Raw genomic sequence first — 24348 nt, forward strand, 5'->3', positions numbered from 1 at the left:
AGACTACCCACCGCCAACCTACCTAGCTAGGCTTTTTTTAGCAAGGCAGTATGATATGAACTAATTACTGGGCCTAGCTAGCCTAGGCTAGACCTATCATTAAAACAAATAGAATTTACCTTCTTCATTGTTGGATGAATTAACATCCTCTATTTCATATTTTACTGCTCGCCTTTGTTTGCTACAATCAGTGAAATATTGATAGCATCTTTTTATGACATCCAGCGTCGCCAGGAATTGGTAACAAGTATTGGTAAGCTCCTCTCAATATTTTCAAAAGGATTTGCGGCTACAAAACTCCTTTTGATTGCCGCTTAGATTGCACCAACTTTTTGTACACATTAAAAAAGTTTTCCATTTGGTTTCTGTGAATGTTAATATTGTCCCAGAATTAGATGTATTGTGTCAATAACAACGTTTTTGATCATCAGAAGATGACATCTTCCTGCTCCGCGCTCCAGAAGAACAACACATGTTTGTTTACAATCGTCTAGTAGCCGTATCCCGCTGTGTAAGGGAATCTGATTGGACAGTTACTGTTGCACAGCTCCATGAGTTAAAAGACAAATTTTTTGATTGGTCAATTGTGCGACCTGTACTGACCTACAAAAATTTTCTATATCGCAATAAAATACATATAAAAACAAACATATTTCGTTGACGCGTAAAATTTACAAGCGGGACCGGCCAGTTTAAGGTTATCTATATTTTTGTTATAATTGTCATAGCAATTTTATTCTCCCCCCCGATAGGGGATCACGAAATGAAACGATAGAAGGCCATGCCCCATAGCCTATATGCGTAACTAAGGATAATTGTTTTTCGCGCCGCGGCTCTAGCCAGCTATGTCCCAGGAGGACACATTCATTAATAAGCTGTTTCATAGCGGTAGCTTTAGTATCTAAGGCTGACAGTTTTGTGAATTTGGAAACTCGACTATAATTTATAGGTAGCTGCTGGACCCAAAAAACGTCTGGGAGAAGAGAGTCTATATGAAAGCCTTTGCTGATAATACAGTATTATTGAGATGTAGACGGAAATCTGTAAAATCTTGATCAATAAATAATAACTTCGTTTTTGCTGTCAACCAGGCCGGTATTATAATAAGTCACTGTCAAATAATCATTCGATAATGGTCAAAACTTTATTTTGGCTCTGTCAACATAAAGGGAGGTATTTACAATGACTTTCTTTGACTGTCAATCTAGGCCAATGTTATAATAATACGCCGTCAGATATTAAATCATTGAAACAGTCCTCGTAAATTTTTTGTTGGTTATCAGATGCCGTGGGGGGTCCAATCAATTATCGTCAGAAGGTGAACAATCAGTCTAGGTAGCAGCAGCAGAACGCCTGCTCCATTAATTAATCCAGAAAAAGGTTTGTACATTATCTATTTGTTAATTAGCCTTCTCCTAACACAATTATATTTTCTTTAAAAAAAAGGTTTTATAAGTGGTTTCAACATTTATGACAGTAATGTCTCTATTTAAAACTAAGATATCTTAGTTTTTAATAGAGATATCTTAGTTTTTAATAGAGATATCTTAAATAAGATATCTCTATTTAAAACTAAGATATCTCTATTAAAAACTAAGATATCTCTATTGCTTGAATAAATGACAGCTTGGCGCGCCATATGAAAGTGTTGGTGAATTCATAATTATACTTAATATTATATTTATTTATATATATATATATATAATTATATTATTATACAATTGAAAGCAAAACCCGTTGAATCTCAAATCATTAGGACTAGAAATTTGGCTTATCAATCAAATAAATACTTTCGTTCAAAATGAAACTCCAACCTCTCTAATCAAAAGATTGAACTCGAAAACGGACCGTTTTTTTGAATTGGGTATGTTGAAACATTTCAATATTCATTTAAAAAAGTACATTAATTATGGTATTGATCAGTGGCTATAGAGGCGTAAAAACCCTCGGTCAATATCATGTAAAATGCACTGTGGAAGGGTCATTATTAAGACTGCAAAATTGGGCTTATCAACAAATAAATACTTTCGTTCAAAATGTAAAATCAAGGCTGAAAAATTGGGCTTATCAACAACAAAATATTTTATTATTAGACGCGATAACATCAAGGATAATCAGTATAATTATTAATATAGCCACTGTTACTAGTTTTATTCTACATGCTAAAGTAAATAAAAATCCACTAGAAAACAAGCAAGTCTGAATGTTATGCTTATTAGCCATGTTATGTTTGTTACTGTAGGCCTATGATTGTTTGTAATGTCCACATATTATTTCCGTGGGCATATCCATAGTGTATCACTCACAAAAAAGACGTGTGAGGTTCTTTCTTTAGATTTTCAAGAATGATTTGTGTTACAGGTTGACACAAGAGTCAAATGCTCAAGATATCGGCTAACGCCATGGAACCCTTGGCTTATCAATGAATAATAAATACAGTACTACTTTCGTTCAATTGAAATCGGAATCTGACCGTTTCATTAAATTGGGTGTGATTAGGCCTAAACATATAATAATTTATTAAAAAGGTACAATAAAAACAAATGCATCAGAGGCGTAAAGAACCCACGGTCAATATCATGTAAAATGTATATGGTATACGCACTGTGGAAGGGGTCATTATTATTAAACTGGAAAATTCGGCTTATCAACAAATAAATACTTTCGTTTAAAATGTAAAATAAGACTGCCAAATTGGGCTTATCAACAAATAAATACTTTCGTTCAAAATGTAAAATAAGACTGCACAATTGGGCTTATCAACAAATAAAATACTTTTTTTTCAAAATGTAAAATTAAAACTGGAAAATTGGGCTTATAAACAAATAAATACTTTTTTTCAAAATGTAAAATTAAGACTGGAAAATTGGGCTTATAAACAAATAAATACTTCCGTTCAAAATGTAAGAAAACATTTTTTAAATATAATCCTTAAGCTCTGTCTATTATACTATCAAACTAAATATGATGTGCCCATATTATATAGACATGACGATGTCATATCACTACGATAATCGGGCATATCACTACCATATTTGGGCACATCATACTTTTTTTGTTAAACTAGTTGGGACAGTGTAGACACAGAACTATGTGATCGAAACATAAGTCGGAATTGGACTGACGCGATTGATTTAATTGAGTATTTTTATTAATGTAATGATTCATTAAAAACTATAATACCGATACGCGTTTGGTACAATGGGGCAAAAAACCCTGAGAAATAATGTTATAACGCGATTTGGTGATAGCTTAGCAATAATACAACCCATATAAAATAAATGTTATTCTACAGACAGTAATTATATATTCAAAAGCCATATTATTATTATTATCAATACCTAAATGCGATAGTAATAACCACATACATTATTCCCAATACAAGTTTGTGCGTTTAATTCTAGAAAGAAACGACTGTGCTGACAGGCCAATGACATAAATCACAAGTAAAGTCCCAATTGTTCACTTGCGTTTTGATTGACCGACCTATTATATTAGATTAATGAAGACTGTTCTTACAACTGTCCAGTCAAAAAGTTACGCGGCGTTTTTTGTAAGAAATATTTCTTGTTTAAATACAGTTGAACCTCCCGTAAGTGGCCACCCTCGGGACCTGGAAAAGTGGCCGCTTACGGGCGGTGACCCCTTACGGGAGGTTCTGCCGATAAAGGGCCAAAATCACTTATTATGGCTATATACGATATTCTTAACGATCAATTTTCCAGCTAATTGTAGGCCTATTATTATTTATAATCAGGTGGTTTAGTATTTTTTAGCATTTTCAAACAAATTTTAAAAACTTTTATCATATCAAAAATGGTCGGTCAAAATCTGTGTAGTTTTCTCATCTCTTCACAGTAATGTTTTTAAAACCTCTTCAAAATAAAGCTAATATATAAAGAAATACAATAAACATGCACCTCTAATTCATAGGTCCATGCAATAAGTATCACATTTTTCGATTGGCCGCTTACAAAAAATCTCATTTTTAGTATAAAAAGGTGCCCGCAGCTACTTACGGTAAGCACCAAATGCACTAATTAGATAGGAAGAACAAACAGGCTTTTCAAAATGCGTCCGTTGAGGGAGGTGGCCGCTGTAAATAAAATATGGGGTTTCATGAATAAAAATAATCACAGAAGAAAGTGCTTACGAATATGACCTTGTGAAATGGTAATTTGAAAATGCAAATAAGGCATGCCTGCTAATACTCTACAAATTTAAAATTGTATGAGATAAATATGCAAAATCTAAAGAATATCTCATTTTTAGTTACCATAGTAACTGTTGCTATCCATAACTAAGGGAAATTAAATAATTATCAGATAATTATTAATTAATAATTAATACTGAATCCAACCATCACAGTAAAAAAAATATAGAATTTAAAACCAATATGTAATAATAAAGTGTGATATTTTACATGCTGACCTTAAATGAAATGAAATTTCAAATCAGGGCTTCAATATTTGTTATGTAGCATTAACATACCTGAGTATATCATTGACTTTTGATTGGTTCTATTTTGGGGAGGGGAAAGTGGTAGATCCAGGACTTTTAAATAGTTAGGGGGTTGAAGGCGAGGGTCTAAAAACTTAACTTTATGTCCTATCTTTTGCATTGCAATTTTTAACTTGGGGTGGGTGGGGGCTTGGAGAAAGGGGGAGGGGGTGGGATTGAGGAGTTTGAATCCGTCTATTCATTGGGGCGATAGTAGCGGCAGTGTGGGTGGTGCTTGAATGCATGCATTTAACACTCTATAGTGGATGATCGACCAAAGTGTTGCAGTTTATCTTTTTGTGGTTATAGTCGGGGTAGGGGGGGAGGGGTGGTAGTCGAAAGTGGTGGTGGATGGGCATGTGGGATCTGCTTAGGTTAGCAAATAAAAGAAGTAAACAAATGAAAGAGGAGCTTCAAAATAAGAGAGGAGTAATCTGTTGCAAAGATTAAAATTCACAACGATCTGATAATTTATTCAAATTTCCAGAGGATATAACCTATAAAATGACATTAAAACTGGGAATTACAGAATCTATAATTAAAAATTAATTTTTTTTCTCACAACACAACTAGAACTATATAAAACATTAAGAATTTTTCTGACCAATGAGTTTCAAATCAAATAATCAAAGAAAATAAAATGTTTTTACTAATATACCATGTTTTTTTGTTATAAAAATGCCTATGTTTCTCGCAACACTGCTTGTAGATTTTAAATTTACCCCAGTATTTTATTTTAGAAATCAATTATTAAACATTAGAACTACCTATTTGTAATAAATCAGCTAAAAAAAAACACCACTTTGGGCATTATGGTGAAGTAAAGTTTAGTTGCATTGAACAATTTAAAAAAAGTGAAAAACACCCCTTTTTAAATAAATGGTATCTCCCAAAGTATGAAGTAAAAAAAAATTAAAAAATTTGAAACAGGTACACAATGCATTGTTATTATGCATACACTAATTATTTTTTTATAATTAAATGAACAAAACAAAAATATCGTTCATCAAAGTAGTACCAATATCCATTTTAAAAAACCTTAAAAAAGGACAAAATTTGTCAAAAACACAAATTTGGCCGTTGCCATGGAAATATACGTGTGAAATAAAAAATACTTCATATTTGATTTCTCTCAACACATATATAGCCATGTGCAAAATTTGAAAGAAATCCATTTTTTTGAGTCTGCCACTCTTTTTGATATTTCTTCTTTGATTCTTACAGACAATGGCTCTTAATATGTCAATAGGTTAAAATTAGAACGTTAAAACCAGTGTGAATTCATCCAGCATAAATAAATTACGTTATTCATTTTTGTCAGAAACAGTATTAACAATTGAAAATTATTACAGTATTATTATTGTGTTAATTCATATTTCCATAGGATAAAAAATAGGACTTTAAAAACAGGTGTAAATTAATCCAGTAAATTACTGAATTATGATATTACTTCGATATTAACAATTAAGGAGTTTTATTTTTTTTAATAATTTGTATTAATAATATTAAATAATTGTGAAACTAATATCTCTTTCAAACTTTCAATTACTTAATTAATTGTAGCAATTTTGTATAAGAAATAAAATGTTAAAATTATCTTAATTTAACATAGTATATAATTATGTTGACATCATTCAAGAAATAGAGTTGATACTAAACCCATGCAGTATAACTATAATGTTACTAATGTAGATAATTTATACATTTGAGGAAACAGAGAGACACAAATAATTGATATTGTAATTACTCCATGCTTATTCTGTGCATTCTTTTTCTATTTGAGGTACTTGTCTTATAATCAAATAAGTACATTGTCAGCCAATGCATTTGTTGGTTTGACAGCATTGGAAGAACTGTAAGTGTATTGCTTTTTTACATATTTACAAGTTTGTCTTTATTTACTAATTATATTACACATTAATAACAATTATTATTTTTATAGGTTAAAAATAGAACTTTAAAAACAGAATTTTAATATAATTTTTTCAGGTTAATTATAAGGAGTCTTATTTTTTCTCAAATAGTATTTATTATTAGTATATTAAATTATATTTTAAATTATTATCTTGTCCATGCTTGCAATCACTGAATTATTGTTTAGTAATTTTGTATGAGAATGAAAATGTAAAGATTGTATTATTTTATCATTAAATTCAAGTGTAAGAGTTTTTATCTATGTTATACTTGCAATCTATTAATTAATTGTTGTCTGTGTATGAAAGTTAGAATGTTTAAATTATCTTAATTTACCATTCAGTATATATTGACATCATTTTAAGTTCAATAGTTATACCCATACAGTATAAAGTATAATGTAGTATTACTAATGTAAATAATTTAAACATTTGAGGATTCAAACAGAAAGACAGAATTATTGATATTGTAATTACTCCGTGTGCTTATTCTGTGCATTCTTTTTCTATTGGAGGCACTTGAATGGTAATCAAATAAGTACATTGCCAGCCAATGCATTTGCTGGTTTGACAGCATTGAAATATCTGTAAGTGTATTGCTTTGTTTATGTATATTGTCACAAAATGTATTTATGAATTTGCTTTTCCTTCATCCAATCTACATGGTAGATGGATGAAGATATTGTTTTTAACCACCTGACTATGTGGCGTAGGTTTTTTTTTTATTATAATCTATATATTATACATTGTTGTTGTTTATATATAATTTGTTATTGAGTTAGGGAGAATTACTTTTTTTTTCCGAAATAAAAGATGAATGAATGAATGAATATTAATTAATATTTCAATAGGTTAAAATTAGAAAGTTAAAACTACGTGTGAATTCATCCAGCATAAATAAATTACGTTATTCATTTTTGTCAGAAACAGTATTAACAATTGAAAATTATTACAGTATTATTATTGTGTTAATTCATATTTCTATAGGATAAAAAATAGGACTTTAAAAACAGGTGTAAATTAATCCAGTAAATGACTGAATTATGATATTACTTCGATATTAACAATTAAGGAGTTTTATTTTTTTTAATAATTTATATTAATAATATTAAATAATTGTGAAACTAATATCTCTTTCAAACTTTCCATTACTTAATTAATTGTAGCAATTTTGTATGAGAAATAAAATGTTAAAATTATCTTAATTTAACATAGTATATTATTATGTTGACATTTGAGGAAACAGAGAGACACAATTGATATTGTAATTACTCCATGCTTATTCTGTGCATTCTTTTTCTATTTGAGGTCCTTGTATGGTAATCAAATAAGTACATTGCCAGCCAATACATTTGCTAATTTGACAGCATTGGAAACTCTGTAAGTGTATTGCTTTTTTACATATTTACAAGTTTGTCTTTATTTACTAATTATATTACACATTAATAATTAATAACAATTATTATTTTTATAGGTTAAAAATAGAACTTTAAAAACAGAATTTTAATATTATTTTTTCAGGTTAATTATAAGGAGTCTTATTTTTTTTCAAATAGTATTTATTATTAGTATATTAAATTATATTTTAAACTATTATCGTGTCCATGCTTGCAAACACTTAATTATTGCTTAGTAATTTTGTATGAGAATGAAAATGTAAAACCTGCCCAGTGGGCACAGAACATAATTTCAACGTTGAATCAACGTTGAAATATAGTTTATTTGTTGAAATCATGTTGTCAGCGTTTTTCAAATGTTGAATCAACGTTGAAATAACATTTTTTCCCTAACTATTTTTTTTACGTTTAGTAATAAACATTGAATCAACGTTGAAATAACATTTTCTTTTTAACTAGTAATTTATGTTAATTAATAAATGTTGGTTTAACGTTGAAATAACATTGTCTTTCTAACAAATGTTTTACGTTAATTTATCAATGTTGATCCAACGTTGAAATAACATTGTTTTTAAAACAAATGTTTTACGTTAATTTATAAATGTTGATTCAACGTTGAAATAACATTGTATTTTTAACTAGAAATTTACGTTAATTTATCAATGTTGATCCAACGTTAAAATAACATTGTCCTTCTAACTAGTAATTTACGTTAATTTATCAATGTTGATTTAACGTTGAAATAACATTGTCTTTCTAACTAGTAATTTACGTTAATTTGTCAATGTTGATCCAACGTTGAAATAACATTGTATTTTTAACTAGAAATTTACGTTAATTTATCAATGTTGATCCAACGTTAAAATCACATTGTATTTTTAACTCGAAATTTACGTTAATTTATCAATGTTGATCCAAAGTTGAAATAACATTGTATTTTTAACTAGTAATTTACGTTAATTTATCAATGTTGATCCAACGTTGAAATAACATTGTATTTTTAACTAGTAATTTACGTTAATTTATCAATGTTGATCCAACGTTGAAATAACAATGTATTTTAAACTAGAAATTTACGTTAATTTATTAATGTTGATCCAACGTTGAAATAACATTGTATTTTTAACTAGAAATTTACGTTACTTTATGAATGTTAATCCAACGTTGAAATAACATTGTCTTTTTAACTAGTAATTTAAGTTAATTTATCATTGTTGATCCAACGTTGAAATAACATTGTCTTTCTAACTAGTAATTTACGTTAATTTATCAATGTTGATCCAACGTTAAAATCACATAGTATTTTTAACTAGAAATTTACGTTAATTTATCAATGTTGATCCAACGTTGAAATAACATTGTATTTTTAACTAGTAATTTACGTTAATTTATCAATGTTGATCCAACGTTAAAATCACATAGTATTTTTAACTAGAAATTTACGTTAATTTATCAATGTTGATCCAACGTTGAAATAACATTGTATTTTAACTAGTAATTTACGTTAATTTATCAATGTTGATCCAACCTTGAAATAACATTGTATTTTTAATTAATAATTTACGTTAATTTATCAATGTTGATCCAACGTTGAAATAACATTGTCTTTTTAACTAGTAATTTAAGTTAATTTATCATTGTTGATCCAACGTTGAAATAACATTGTCTTTCTAACTAGTAATTTACGTTAATTTATCAATGTTGATCCAACGTTAAAATCACATAGTATTTTTAACTAGAAATTTACGTTAATTTATCAATGTTGATCCAACGTTGAAATAACATTGTATTTTTAACTAGTAATTTACGTTAATTTATCAATGTTGATCCAACGTTAAAATCACATAGTATTTTTAACTAGAAATTTACGTTAATTTATCAATGTTGATCCAACGTTGAAATAACATTGTATTTTAACTAGTAATTTACGTTAATTTATCAATGTTGATCCAACCTTGAAATAACATTGTATTTTTAATTAATAATTTACGTTAATTTATCAATGTTGATCCAACGTTGAAATAACATTGTATTTTTAACTAGAAATTTACGTGAATTTATTAATGTTGATCCAACGTTGAAATAACATTGTATTTTTAACTAGAAATTTACGTTAATTTATTAATGTTGATCCAACGTTGAAATAACATTGTCTTTCTAACTAGTAATTTACGTTGATTTATCAATGTTGATACAACGTTGAAATAACATTGTCTTTATATCTAGAAATTTACGTTAATTTATCAATGTTGATCCAACGTTGAAATAACATTGTATTTTTAACAAGAAATTTACATTAATTTATCAATGTTGATCCAACGTTGCAATAACATTGTATTTTTAACTAGAAATTTACGTTAATTTATCAATGTTGATCCAACGTTGAAATAACATTGTCTTTCTAACTAGTAATTTACGTTGATTTATCAATGTTGATCCAACGTTGAAATAACATTGTATTTCTAACTAGTAATTTTTTTCAAACAGTTATTATTTTTGTTTTTCAATGTTATTCCAACGTTATTTTAACGTTGAAATCCAGTTGTCATTTTCAAATGACATGTTTTCAACGTTGAAAAACTCTTGAAATTATGTTGTTTTTTCAAACAATTATTATTTTTTTTTCAATGTTAATTAAACGTTAAATTAAAGATAAATTCTATTTAATACTTTGGTTAAAATGACATGTTTTTAACGTTTAATATTAAATAATTGTTTAAGTGCATTGCCATTGATGTTTCAACGTTAAATTAACATTAGATTTCAGTTGGCGGTTTATTTTATCATCCTTTATTGTAAAACAAATGATTATTGGTTATTTAGGAATTTTAGATTGGCAAATTGTCTCTGTATAATACAAAAATGTTCTAAGAAGTTGTTGAAAATTGAATGATCCTTTCATGCAAGATCAAATTTCATAAGATACGTGCTTGTCATTGGTTAGTTTCGTTTTGATAAAATTTTGAAACTGGTGTCAGTAATTTCAGTTACTTCGACATAGGCTAGGCCTACAGTAGTAGTGGTGTGTAGAAAAAAAAGGCTCATCATTGAAATTGTCAAATAAGTATGTTTTGAGGTAGGAAAACAATCTTTTTTATTTGTAATCTACTAATTTATAAGCTTTGAGCTTGACTATTTTACCCTTATCAAACAATAGCTAGCCTCTAGTCTAGGCCACACATGCATAGCTAGGCTATAGCCTGGTAGGCTAGGCCTATATAGGCTAGGCTAGTAGGCTAGGCAGGCTGCCAAACTGATGAACTGAATTCACTCACTAGGCCTAGTGGAAGCATTTAGTATTATGCATGTCAAGTGCAAACATTTGCCTTGCCAAGGATAACTACAGTTCTGTACTTATTATGGTTATAAAATGGTATGTATTAGGCCTAGGCTAGGCCTTTTAGTTCAATAATACTTTCTTTATTTATCCAAAAGTATACATAAATATAACATTATAATATTTAATTAGTTGGCCTAGCCTAGCTAGCTTTCTGCTAGGCTGTCTACAGTAGCTGCTAATGCTATTATTAGTGTTAATAGTATACAAACACATGTTGCTTGCCTAGCCTAGGACGGCTATTTGTTAAACTTACTCGCTTTCTTTATTTCAGATTGTAGGCCTAGCTAAGGCCCTTAGGCCTATGCCTAGCTAGAGTACAAAATAATGAAGTACATGTAGGCCTATAATCTTTTCTATGTGAATCAAACGAGAAAAATCTAATGGATGATCAATATTTTTATATACAAAAGGTTGGTATTTATAGTTCTTAACTTTAATATTGAATTGAATAAATATTACGCCGTGGTTAGGATTCCGGCACCGCAACTCAACTTCCCATCGTTAGGGAATCCGACACGCTATTGCGCATGCCCAGAGCGAAGTAATTATAGCTTGCACTAGTGCCACAGACCGCGCACCACATTACCCGAGAGTCGGAGTGTTAACTAGGGATGTACTGTGTAGCCAAAGATATCTTTGCTGTGGCCTAGTTAGTCGTCGCGCGGGGGAGAGAGCGATGGATGAAACTTGGCCTAGGCCATACATGAATTAATAATTATGCCACGCGTTAAAATAATTATTATGATATTGATAAGAATCAGCTTGCATATTTCAAGAAATGTACGAAAATGAATAGCGTAGCGTTGCGACACCGACTTCTCCCGAATAGGTCTGTTTTATTTTTTCACATCCGCACGGCGGCTGCTGTCAACAAATCAACTTGTATACGATTGCATGATGTTATGTACAGTATAAATGCGTTAAATGAAATCTTTTATTTTGTACTTGAAAAATCATAAAAATTAAAACTAGTCATGCAATTATAATTCATAAATATATAAAGTTTATATATGAATGAAGCAAATTTAATTACGAAATAAATAGGCCCAATGGTCACATCTAGCTGGTAGGCCTACTAGTATTAGTAGGCATGTAGGCCGGCTAGTTCGCCGTGGCGCAGCTATTAAAATGATCCATCGCTGTAAAGCTTGGTTCCCACTAGAACGTAACGCAAGGACGTAAACGCAACGCAAGCGTTTTAACCAATGACAAGCGAAGTTATAGACAGTTAGCAATCACAAGCGAATAAGCCATCGCTTGTGATTGGTCAATTTACTTGCGTTGCGTTACGTCCTTGTGTTGCGTCGCTAGTGGGAACCACGCTTTGGTCTGTTGTAGACAAAAATAGAGTCGCCGAATACCTCGCTCTGGGCATGCGAAATAGCGTGTCGGATTCCCTAACGCTGGGCAGTTGAGTTTCGTTGCCGGAATCCTAACCACGGCGTAAATATTAATACAGTGTTGCAATATTATTTACATAAATTGAATTGATTGCATAGTTTACAAGTAAGTGTGAAATGATGTTCTGAATTGAATTTTTGTTTATGTACAGTATGATTTTTGAACAATGTGTTAAAGATATAATTGAACTGAACAATTTTTTTTTAAATGTTTTGTTGAATATGCCGTCACTATAGAGTTGTTCACTTTGACCAAAAATTAGATTTTAAAAAATGCATTTGTACCTTAAAAGGGGGACAATTTAAACAAACAATTGGTTTTTGGTTAAATGTACTGTTTATTTTGTATTTTTGTTAAGTGAAATCTTTATTGTTTTTGTTTATTTTCTACGGCAAGTGAATATCTAAATTGTTAAAATTGCAAAATGGCAAGGTATTCAAAGTATGATTGTATTAATCTTCATTGTTCATGTTTTTTGGGGACAATAAATCTTTCAACAATTAATTTTTTACTGTATTATTTTTGTTTAAAACTACAGTAACGTGATTGAATTTGTTTCAGGTTTGGAAAAATAATATTGCCACACTTTTGGAAAGCATAGGACAATGTCAACACAGGAATCGAGGCAACTGTTTATTGACTAATCGGAACAATGCAATTACAGTATTGTGTTATTACCATCATTTGGACTTCTGCAACATTAGCACAAGGCACCTGTGACGTGTGTTGTATTTATTGTGTTTTACTGTAATCAGCCAATATTTATAGTTATTCAATCATGTTAGTTGGCAAACATATTACAAACTGGTTATTAGTATATTTTTTATACTTAACATTGGTACCTGAGAACTGTCAGTGAGGATGTACATTATTTGATTGTTGCTTGGATTTTGCCTGATGATTTGATAACACCTGATTAAATGTTATTTTATGTTTTTATAGAAATTAAAGATTAGTAAGATATACAGTATTTATAAAATGTCTCTATTGATGGATTCTGCGATGTAACAGTAACTTTACTACTAACTACTTTAAAACCGTTGATTCAAATTGGATATAGTAATTCAACAAATCAAATTTCAACGTTAAATCTATGTTTAAATTTACGTTGATGCAAATTTTCATTTCAACTTAATTATTACGTTGTTTCAACGTTAATAATGTCAACATTGAATCAACATTGATAATTTCAACGTAGACATTTTTACGTTGTTTCAACGTTGATAATCTATGTTGAATCAACGTTGACATTTTTGTTGAGGCAAACTTTCATTTTCAACGTTATTTTAACGTTACCTATTTTAACGTTGTTTCAACGTTGATAATTTCTATGTTGATTCAACGTTGACATTTACGTTGAGGCAAACTTTCATTTTCAACCATTTTTTCAACGTTATTTCAACGTTACCTATTTTAACGTTGTTTCAACGTTGATAATTTCTATGTTGATTCAACGTTGACATTTAAGTTGAGGCAAACTTTCATTTTCAACCATTTTTTCAACGTTATTTCAACGTTACTTATTTTAACGTTGTTTCAACGTTGATAGTTTCTATGTTGATTCAACGTTGACATTTACGTTGAGGCAAACTTTCATTTTCAACCATTTTTTCAACGTTATTTCAACGTTACTTATTATAACGTTGTTTCAACGTTGATAATTTCTATGTTGATTCAACGTTGACATTTACGTTGAGGCAAACTTTCATTTTCAACCACTTTTTCAACGTTATTTCAACGTTTGCAGATAACGTTGAATTAACGTTAATTCAACCAATTTTTGCCCACTGGGTGTATTATTTTACCATGAAATTCAAGTGTAAGAGTTTTTATCTATGTTATACTTGCAATCTATTAATTAATTGTTGTCTGTTTATGAAAGTTAGAATGTTTAAATTATCTTGATTTACCATTCAGTATATATTGACATCATTTTAAGTTCAATAGTTATACCCATACAGTATAAAGTATAATGTAGTATTACTAATGTAAATAATTTAAACATTTGAGGATTCAAACAGAAAGACAGAATTATTGATATTGTAATTACTCCGTGTGCTTATTCTGTGCATTCTTTTTCTATTTGAGGTACTTGTCTGATAATCAAATAAGTACATTGCCAGCCAATGCATTTGCTGGTTTGACAGCATTGAAAAGATTGTAAGTGTATTGCTTTGTTTATGTATATTGTCACAAAATGTATTTATGAATTTGCTTTTCCTTCATCCAAGCTACATGGTAGATGGATGAAGATATTGTTTTTAACCACGTGACTATGTGGCTTAGGTTTTTTTTTCTATATATTATATATTGTTGTTGTTTATATATAATTTGTTATTGAGCTATGGAGAATTACTTTTTTTTTCGAAATAAAAGATGAATGAATGAATGAATATTGATTAATATTTCAATAGGTTAAAATTAGAACGTTAAAACCAGTCTGAATTCATCCAGCATAAATAAATTACGCTATTCACTTTTGTCAGAAACAGTATTAACAATTGAAAATTATTACAGTATTATTATTGTGTTAATTCATATTTAAAAACAGGTGTAAATTAATCCAGTAAATGACTGAATTATGATATTACTTCGATATTAACAATTAAGGAGTTTTATTTTTTTTAATAATTTGTATTAATAATATTAAATAATTGTGAAACTAATATCTCTTTCAAACTTTCCATTACTTAATTAATTGTAGCAATTTTGTATGAGAAATAAAATGTTAAAATTATCTTAATTTAAAGATGTATTGTCCCTTTGACTAATTACAAAAAAATAAAAAATAACACATTTCGAAAAAAAAGTGGGTCATTTTGAACTATCATAATAGTTATTAACTATTACCAAAAATTTGTTGAAAAAAAAATCATTTAACTGAAATACAGACGTTTTTTTGTTAAAAAAATAACTTTGACTTCCATTCAAAGTTTTCGATCAAAACATATCCCATAATGAAACGTGCTTGTTTGGCTACTCTGTATATGCATAATCATAAAACTTCCTCACGATCTGTGTGAAAATACCTTCTCAACAGTGACGAGTTGTAAACAATCCTAATTAGCATATGCATAATGCATACTCGTAGATTGAAATCTTTGTTTACTTTCGCTCGCGACGATTTTCCAGACGAAATGTAATCAAACTAATTTACCTGTTAATTATGTAAAATTGTTGCTTTTGGCTCGAATTTTCGACTTAAAGTGAACAACTTTAATATTATTTTGATATGGCCAATTTAGATTTAGAATATTTTGACCTTCATTTTTTGTGTTTCAAGGGACAATACATCTTTAACATAGTATATAATTATGTTGACATCATTCAAGTAATAGAGTTGATACTAAACCCATGCAGTATAACTATAATGTTACTAATGTAGATAATTTATACATTTGAGGAAACAGAGAGACACAAATAATTGATATTGTAATTACTCCATGCTTATTCTGTGCATTCTTTTTCTATTTGAGGTACTTGTATGATAATCAAATAAGTACATTGTCAGCCAATGCATTTGTTGGTTTGACAGCATTGGAAGAACTGTAAGTGTATTGCTTTTTTACATATTTACAAGTTTGTCTTTATTTACTAATTATATTACACATTAATAACAATTATTATTTTTATAGGTTAAAAATAGAACTTTAAAAACAGAATTTTAATATTATTTTTTCAGGTTAATTATAAGGAGTCTTATTTTTTCTCAAATAGTATTTATTATTAGTATATTAAATTATATTTTAAACTATTATCTTGTCCATGCTTGCAATCACTGAATTATTGTTTAGTAATTTTGTATGAGAATGAAAATGTAAAACCTGTATTATTTTACCATGAAATTCAAGTTTAAGAGTTATTATCTATGTTATACTTGCAATCTATTAATTAATTGTTGTCTGTGTATGAAAGTTAGAATGTTTAAATTATCTTGATTTACCATTCAGTATATATTGACATCATTTTAAGTTCAATAGTTATACCCATACAGTATAAAGTATAATGTAGTATTACTAATGTAAATAATTTAAACATTTGAGGATTCAAACAGAAAGACAAAATAATTTATATTGTAATTACTCCGTGTGCTTATTCTGTGCATTCTTTTTCTATTTGAGGTACTTGTTTTATAATCAAATAAGTACATTGCCAGCCAATGCATTTGCTGGTTTGACAGCATTGAAAAGACTGTAAGTGTATTGCTTTGTTTATGTATATTGTCACAAAATGTATTTATATATTGTTGTTGTTTATGTATAATTTGTTATTGAGCTATGGAGAATTACTTTTTTTTTCGGAAATAAAAGATGAATGAATGAATGAATATTAATTAATATTTCAATAGGTTAAAATTAGAACGTTAAAACCAGTCTGAATTCATCCAGCATAAATAATTACGCTATTCATTTTTGTCAGAAACAGTATTAACAATTGAAAATTATTACAGTATTATTATTGTGTTAATTCATATTTCTATAGGATAAAAAATAGGACTCTAAAAACAGGTGTAAATTAATCCAGTAAATGACTGAATTATGATATTACTTCGATATTAACAATTAAGGAGTTTTATTTTTTTTTAATAATTTGTATTAATAATATTAAATAATTGTGAAACTAATATCTCTTTCAAACTTTCAATTACTTAATTAATTGTAGCAATTTTGTATGAGAAATAAAATGTTAAAATTATCTTAATTTAACATAGTATATAATTATGTTGACATCATTCAAGTAATAGAGTTGATACTAAACCCATGCAGTATAACTATAATGTTACTAATGTAGATAATTTATACATTTGAGGAAACAGAGAGACACAAATAATTGATATTGTAATTACTCCATGCTTATTCTGTGCATTCTTTTTCTATTTGAGGTACTTGTCTGATAATCAAATAAGTACATTGTCAGCCAATGCATTTGCTAATTTGACAGCATTGGAAGAACTGTAAGTGTATTGCTTTTTTACATATTTACAAGTTTGTCTTTATTTACTAATTATATTACACATTAATAACAATTATTATTTTTATAGGTTAAAAATAGAACTTTAAAAACAGAATTTTAATATTATTTTTTCAGGTTAATTATAAGGAGTCTTATTTTTTCTCAAATAGTATTTATTATTAGTATATTAAATTACATTTTAAACTATTATCTTGTCCATGCTTGCAATCACTTAATTATTGTTTAGTAATTTTGTATGAGAATGAAAATGTAAAACCTGTATTATTTTACCATGAAATTCAAGTGTAAGAGTTTTTATCTATGTTATACTTGCAATCTATTAATTAATTGTTGTCTGTGTATGAAAGTTAGAATGTTTAAATTATCTTGATTTACCATTCAGTATATATTGACATCATTTTAAGTTCAATAGTTATACCCATACAGTATAAAGTATAATGTAGTATTACTAATGTAAATAATTTAAACATTTGAGGATTCAAACAGAAAGACAGAATTATTGATATTGTAATTACTCCATGTGCTTATTCTGTGCATTCTTTTTCTATTTGAGGTCCTTGTCTGATAATCAAATAAGTACATTGCCAGCCAATGCATTTGCTGGTTTGACAGCATTGAAAAGACTGTAAGTGTATTGCTTTGTTTATGTATATTGTCACAAAATGTATTTATATATTGTTGTTGTTTATGTATAATTTGTTATTGAGCTATGGAGAATTACTTTTTTTTTTTCGAAATAAAAGATGAATGAATATTAATTAATATTTTAAAAGGTTAAAATTAGAACTTTCAAACCAGTGTGAATTCATCCAGCATAAATAAATTACGCTATTCATTTTTTCAGATAAAATTACTAACAATTTAAAATTATTACAGGAATATTATTGTGTTAATTCATTAATTGATATTTCCATAGGATAACAAATAGAATTTTAAAAACAAGTGTAAATTCATCTAGCATGAATGAATTTTAATATTATTTTTTTTTTTTCAGATTAATTATAAGGAATCTTATTTTTTTTTAATAGTATTTTTGTTATTAGTAATATTAAATAATATTTTAAACTATTATCTTGTTCATGCATGCAATCTCTTAATTATTGTTTAGTGATTTTGTATGAGAATGAAAATATAATGACTGTATTATTTTACCATGTGATTCAAGTTTACTCGCAATCTATTAATTAATATTGTTGTAGTATGTGTATGCAACTTAGAATGTTCAAATTATCTATCATTTAAGTACAAGAGTTGATACTAAACCCCATGCAGTATAACTATAATGTTACTAATGTAGATAATTTATACATTTGACGAAACAGAGAGACACAAATAATTGATATTGTAATTACTCCATGCTTATGCTGTGCATTCTTTTTCTATTTGAGGTACTTGTCTGATAATCAAATAAGTACATTGCCAGCCAATACATTTGCTAATTTGACAGCATTGGAAGAACTGTAAGTGTATTGCTTTTTTACATATTTACAAGTTTGTCTTATTTACACAATAATAACAATTATTATTTTTATAGGTTAAAAATAGAACTTTAAAAACAGAATTTTAATATAATTTTTTCAGGTTAATTATAAGGAATCTTATTTTTTTTCAAATAGTATTTATTATTAGTATATTAAATTATATTTTAAACTATTATCTTGTTCATGCATGCAATCACTGAATTATTGTTTAGTAATTTTGTATGAGAATGAAAATGTAAAGATTGTATTATTTTACTATGATTTTCAAGTGTAAGAGTTTTTATCTATTTTATACTTGCAATCTATTAATTAATTGTTGTCTGTGTATGAAAGTTAGAATGTTTAAATTATCTTGATTTACCATTCAGTATATATTGACATCATTTTAAGTTCAATAGTTATACCCATACAGTATAAAGTATAATGTAGTATTACTAATGTAAATAATTTAAACAATTGAGGAAACAGAGAGACACAAATAATTGATATTGTAATTACTCCGTGTGCTTACTCTGTGCATTCTTTTTCTATTAAAGGTACTTGTATGATAATCAAATAAGTACATTGCCAGCCAATGCATTTGCTGGTTTGACAGCATTGAAATGGCTGTAAGTGTATTGCTTTGTTTATGTATATTTACAATTTTATCTTAATTTACTTTTATATTACATTAATATAAATTAATATTTTAAAAGGTTAAAATTAGAACTTTCAAACCAGTGTGAATTCATCCAGCATAAATAAATTACGCTTTTCATTTTGTCGGATACAAGTATTAACAATTTTAATATATTACAGGAATATTATTATGTTAAATCATTAATTGATATTTCCATAGGATAAAAAATAGAATTTTAAAAACAAGTGTAAATTCATCTAGCATGAATGAATTTTAATATTTGTTTTTCAGATTAATTATAAGAAATCTTATTTTTTTTTAATAGTATTTATTATTAGTAATAGGCCTATTAAATAATATTTTAAACTATTATCTTGTTCATTCTTACAAATCTCTTAATTATTGTTTAGTAATTTTGTATGAGAATGAAAATTTAATGACTGTATTATTCTACTATGATTTTCAAGTGTAAGAGTTTTTATCTATGTTATACTTGCAATCTATTAATTAATTGTTGTCTGTGTATGAAAGTTAGAATGTTTAAATTATCTTGATTTACCATTCAGTATATTGACATCATTTTAAGTTCAATAGTTATACCCATACAGTATAAAGTATAATGTAGTATTACTAATGTAAATAATTTAAACAATTGAGGAAACAGAAAGACAGAAATTATTGATATTGTATTTACTCCATGTGCTTACTCTGTGCATTCTTTTTCTATTGGAGGTACTTGGATGGTAATCAAATAAGTACATTGCCAGCCAATACATTTGCTGGTTTGACAGCATTGAAATATCTGTAAGTGTATTGCTTTGTTTATGTATATTGTCACAAAATGTATTTATGAATTTGCTTTTCCTTCATCCAATCTACATGGTAGATGGATGAAGATATTGTTTTTAATCACGTGACTATGTGGCGTAGGTTTTTTTAAATATATCTATATATATATATTGTTGTTGTTTATATATAATTTGTTATTGAGCTATGGAGAATTACTTCTTTTTCCGGAATAAAAGATGAATGAATGAATGAATATTGATTAATATTGCAATAGGTTAAAATTAGAACTTTAAAACCAGTGTGAATTCATCCAGCATTAATAAATTACGCTATTCATTTTTGTCAGAAACAGTATTAACAATTGAAAATTATTACAGTATTGTTATTGTGTTAATTCATATTTCCATAGAATAAAAAATAGGACTTTAAAAACAGGTGTACATTAATCCAGTAAATGACTGAATTATGATATTACTTCGATATTAACAATTAAGGAGTTTTATTTTTTTAAATAATTTGTATTAATAATATTAAATAATTATGAAACTAATATCTCTTTCAAACTTTCAATTACTTAATTAATTGTAGCAATGTTGTATGAGAAATAAAATGTTAAAATTATCTTAATTTAACATAGTATATATGTTGACATCATTCAAGTAATAAAGTTGACACTAAACCCATGCAGTATAACTATAATGTTACTAATGTAGATAATTTATACATTTGAGGAAACAGAGAGACACAAACAATTGATATTGTAATTACTTCATGCTTATTCTGTGCATTCTTTTTCTATTTGAGGTACTTGTATGAAAATCAAATAACTACATTGCCAGCCAATACATTTGCTAATTTGACAACATTGGAAGAACTGTAAGTGTATTGCTTTTTTACATATTTACAAGTTTGTCTTTATTTACTAATTATATTACACATTAATAACAATTATTATTTTTATAGGTTAAAAATAGAACTTTAAAAACAGAATTTTTAATATTATTTTTTCAGGTTAATTATAAGGAGTCTTATTTTTTTTCAAATAGTATTTATTATTAGTATATTAAATTATATTTTAAACTATTATCTTGTCCATGCTTGAAATCACTTAATTATTGTTTAGTAGTTTTGTATGAGAATGAAAATGTAAAGATTGTATTATTTTACCATGAAATTCAAGTGTAAGAGTTTTTATCTATGTTATACTTGCAATCTATTAATTAATTGTTGTCTGTGTATGAAAGTTAGAATGTTTAAATTATCTTGATTTACCATTCAGTATATATTGACATCATTTTAAGTTCAATAGTTATACCCATACAGTATAAAGTATAATGTAGTATTACTAATGTAAATAATTTAAACATTTGAGGAAACAGAAAGACACAAATAATTGATATTGTAATTACTCCATGTGCTTACTCTGTGCATTCTTTTTCTATTAAAGGTACTTGTATGATAATCAAATAAGTACATTGCCAGCCAATGCATTTGCTGGTTTGACAGCATTGAAATGGCTGTAAGTGTATTTCTTTGTTTATGTATATTTACAATTTTATCTTAATTTACTTTTATATTACATTAATATAAATTAATATTTCAAAAGGTTAAAATTAGAACTTTCAAACCAGTGTGAATTCATCCAGCATAAATAAATTAGGCTTTTCATTTTGTCAGATACAAGTATTAAAAATGTTATAATATTACAATAATATTATTGTGTTAATTCATTAATTGATATTTCCATAGGATAAAAAATAGATTTTTAAAAACAAGAATAAATTCATCTAGCATGAATGAATTTTAATATTTGTTTTTCAGATTAATTATAAGGAATCTTATTTTTTTTAAATAGTATTTATTATTAGTAATATTAAATAATATTTTAAACTATTATCTTGTTCATGCATGCAATCTCTTAATTATTGTTTAGTGATTTTGTATGAGAATGAAAATTTAATGACTGTATTATTTTACCATGTGATTCTAGTTTACTTGCAATCTATTAATTAATATTGTTGTAGTATGTGTATGCAAATTAGAATGTTCACATTATCTATCATTTAAGTACAAGAGTTGATACTAAACCCCATGCAGTATAACTATAATATTACTAATGTAGATAATTTATACATTTGACGAAACAGAGAGACACAAATAATTGATATTGTAATTACTCCATGCTTATGCTGTGCATTCTTTTTCTATTGGAGGTACTTGAATGATAATCAAATAAGTACATTGCCAGCCAATGCATTTGCTGGTTTGACAGCATTGATACGCCTGTAAGTGTATTGCTTTGTCTACTTATATTTACAATTTTATCTTAATTTACTATTTTATTATGCTAATATTAATTAATTTTTCAATAGGTTAAAATTAGGACTTTCAAACCAGTGTGAATTCATCCAGCATAAATAAATTAGGCTTTTCATTTTGTCTGATACAAGTATTAACAATTTAAAAATATTGCATGTGTTTTTGTGTTAATTCATTAATTAATATTTCTATAGGATAAAAAAATACTAGAATTTAAAACAAAAGTGTAAATTCATCCAGCATGAATGAATTTTAATTTTTTTTTTTCAGATTAATTATAAGGAATCTTAATTTTTTTAAATAGTATTTATTATTAGTAATATTAAATAATATTTTATTAAACTAATATCTTGTTCATGCTTGCAATCACTTAATTATTGTGTTTTATAATAATTGTGTATGAGAATGAAATTGTAAGACCTGTATTAGTTTACAATGAGATTCAAGAGTTTATCTATGTTATACTTGCAATATATTAATTAATTGTTGTCTGTGTATGAAAGTTAGAATGTTTAAATTATCTTGATTTACCATTTAGTATATATTGACATCATTTAAGTAGGCCTACAATAGCTGAAACTATAATACGCATGCAGTATAACTATGATGTAGTTACTAATGTAAATAATCTAAAAATTTGAGGAAACAGAGACACAAATAATTGATTATTGTCTGCTTATTCTGTGCATTCTTTTTTTATTTGAGGTCCTTGTCTGATAATCAAATAAGTACATTGCCAGCCAATGCATTTGGTGATTTGACAGCATTGGAAAAACTGTGTATTGTTTTGTCTATTTATATTTACAATTTTATCTTAGTTTACTGTTATATTACATTAATATTAATTAATATTTCAATAGGTTAAAATTAGAAATTTAGACCATACCAGTCGTTGTCTGCGTTAGGGATGGTCGTATTCCTAGTAGCTTTCTTAGGTAAGTTTTCGGATATATCGCATTTCACGGGAGCTTTGAAAGAAACTTAGTTTTTTTTATAATAAATCTGAAAATAACAGTCTTGAAACTTCCAAAATGGTGTCAAAAGCAAGAAAAAATAGTAAACACTATATTCTAGGAATTATTTATAATAAAGTGACGTCACTAATAATTACTTTCAGGTGTTGAAATTAATAAATAGTGATATTTCTTGAGTTAATAATCGAAATTCGCTGATACTTGGTAAATAGCTTGTATACGGTGATAGGGTTGCCAGGGCATTTAAAGCTTTCGCCCAATTTGTTCGTATCGAATATGAACGACCCTGTTTCAATGTGCCCTTGTTTTTTCTTGTTTCAAAGTGCTCCGGTCTCCCCTACTGAAATACGCACAGTAAACAAAAATGATACAATTAATATATTTTATGACACAATGTCCTGTGTTTTTTCATTATTTAGTCATTTTATGACTTAACATTTTTATTATTAATAATATTTTATCAGTATTGTTAGATCCATATTATTTGATGATTAATTTACTAGCATTACTATATTATATATATATATATATGTTTATTAAGCATATACTTATTGTTGTACCGGGATCCGGGTACATTGAAACACTTAAGTAGTTAATTTAATTAGCCTCCTCAACGAAAATTACCAAAGTTTTTTTTTTCT

General features: G+C 27.4%; 3 long non-coding RNA genes across 3 annotated transcripts; all 3 read left to right on the plus strand.

The window, feature by feature from the left end:
* Window positions 1-10545: 10545 nt before the first annotated feature.
* On the plus strand, window positions 10546-14112 carry LOC140054481 (uncharacterized). Its single transcript, XR_011846524.1, has 3 exons — window positions 10546-10886; window positions 11422-11560; window positions 13113-14112. It is a non-coding gene; the product is annotated as an uncharacterized lncRNA (long non-coding RNA).
* Window positions 14113-14639: 527 nt separating this feature from the next.
* LOC140055163 (uncharacterized) lies at window positions 14640-16744 on the plus strand. Its single transcript, XR_011846635.1, has 3 exons — window positions 14640-14711; window positions 16028-16099; window positions 16673-16744. It is a non-coding gene; the product is annotated as an uncharacterized lncRNA (long non-coding RNA).
* Window positions 16745-18084: 1340 nt separating this feature from the next.
* On the plus strand, window positions 18085-19610 carry LOC140055191 (uncharacterized). The gene is made up of 3 exons (XR_011846640.1): window positions 18085-18150; window positions 18914-18985; window positions 19543-19610. It is a non-coding gene; the product is annotated as an uncharacterized lncRNA (long non-coding RNA).
* The last annotated feature ends 4738 nt before the right edge of the window (window positions 19611-24348 follow it).

The sequence above is a fragment of the Antedon mediterranea genome, chromosome 7 (genome assembly GCF_964355755.1).
Source record: "Antedon mediterranea chromosome 7, ecAntMedi1.1, whole genome shotgun sequence".
NCBI classification, from domain to species: Eukaryota; Metazoa; Echinodermata; class Crinoidea; order Comatulida; family Antedonidae; genus Antedon; species Antedon mediterranea.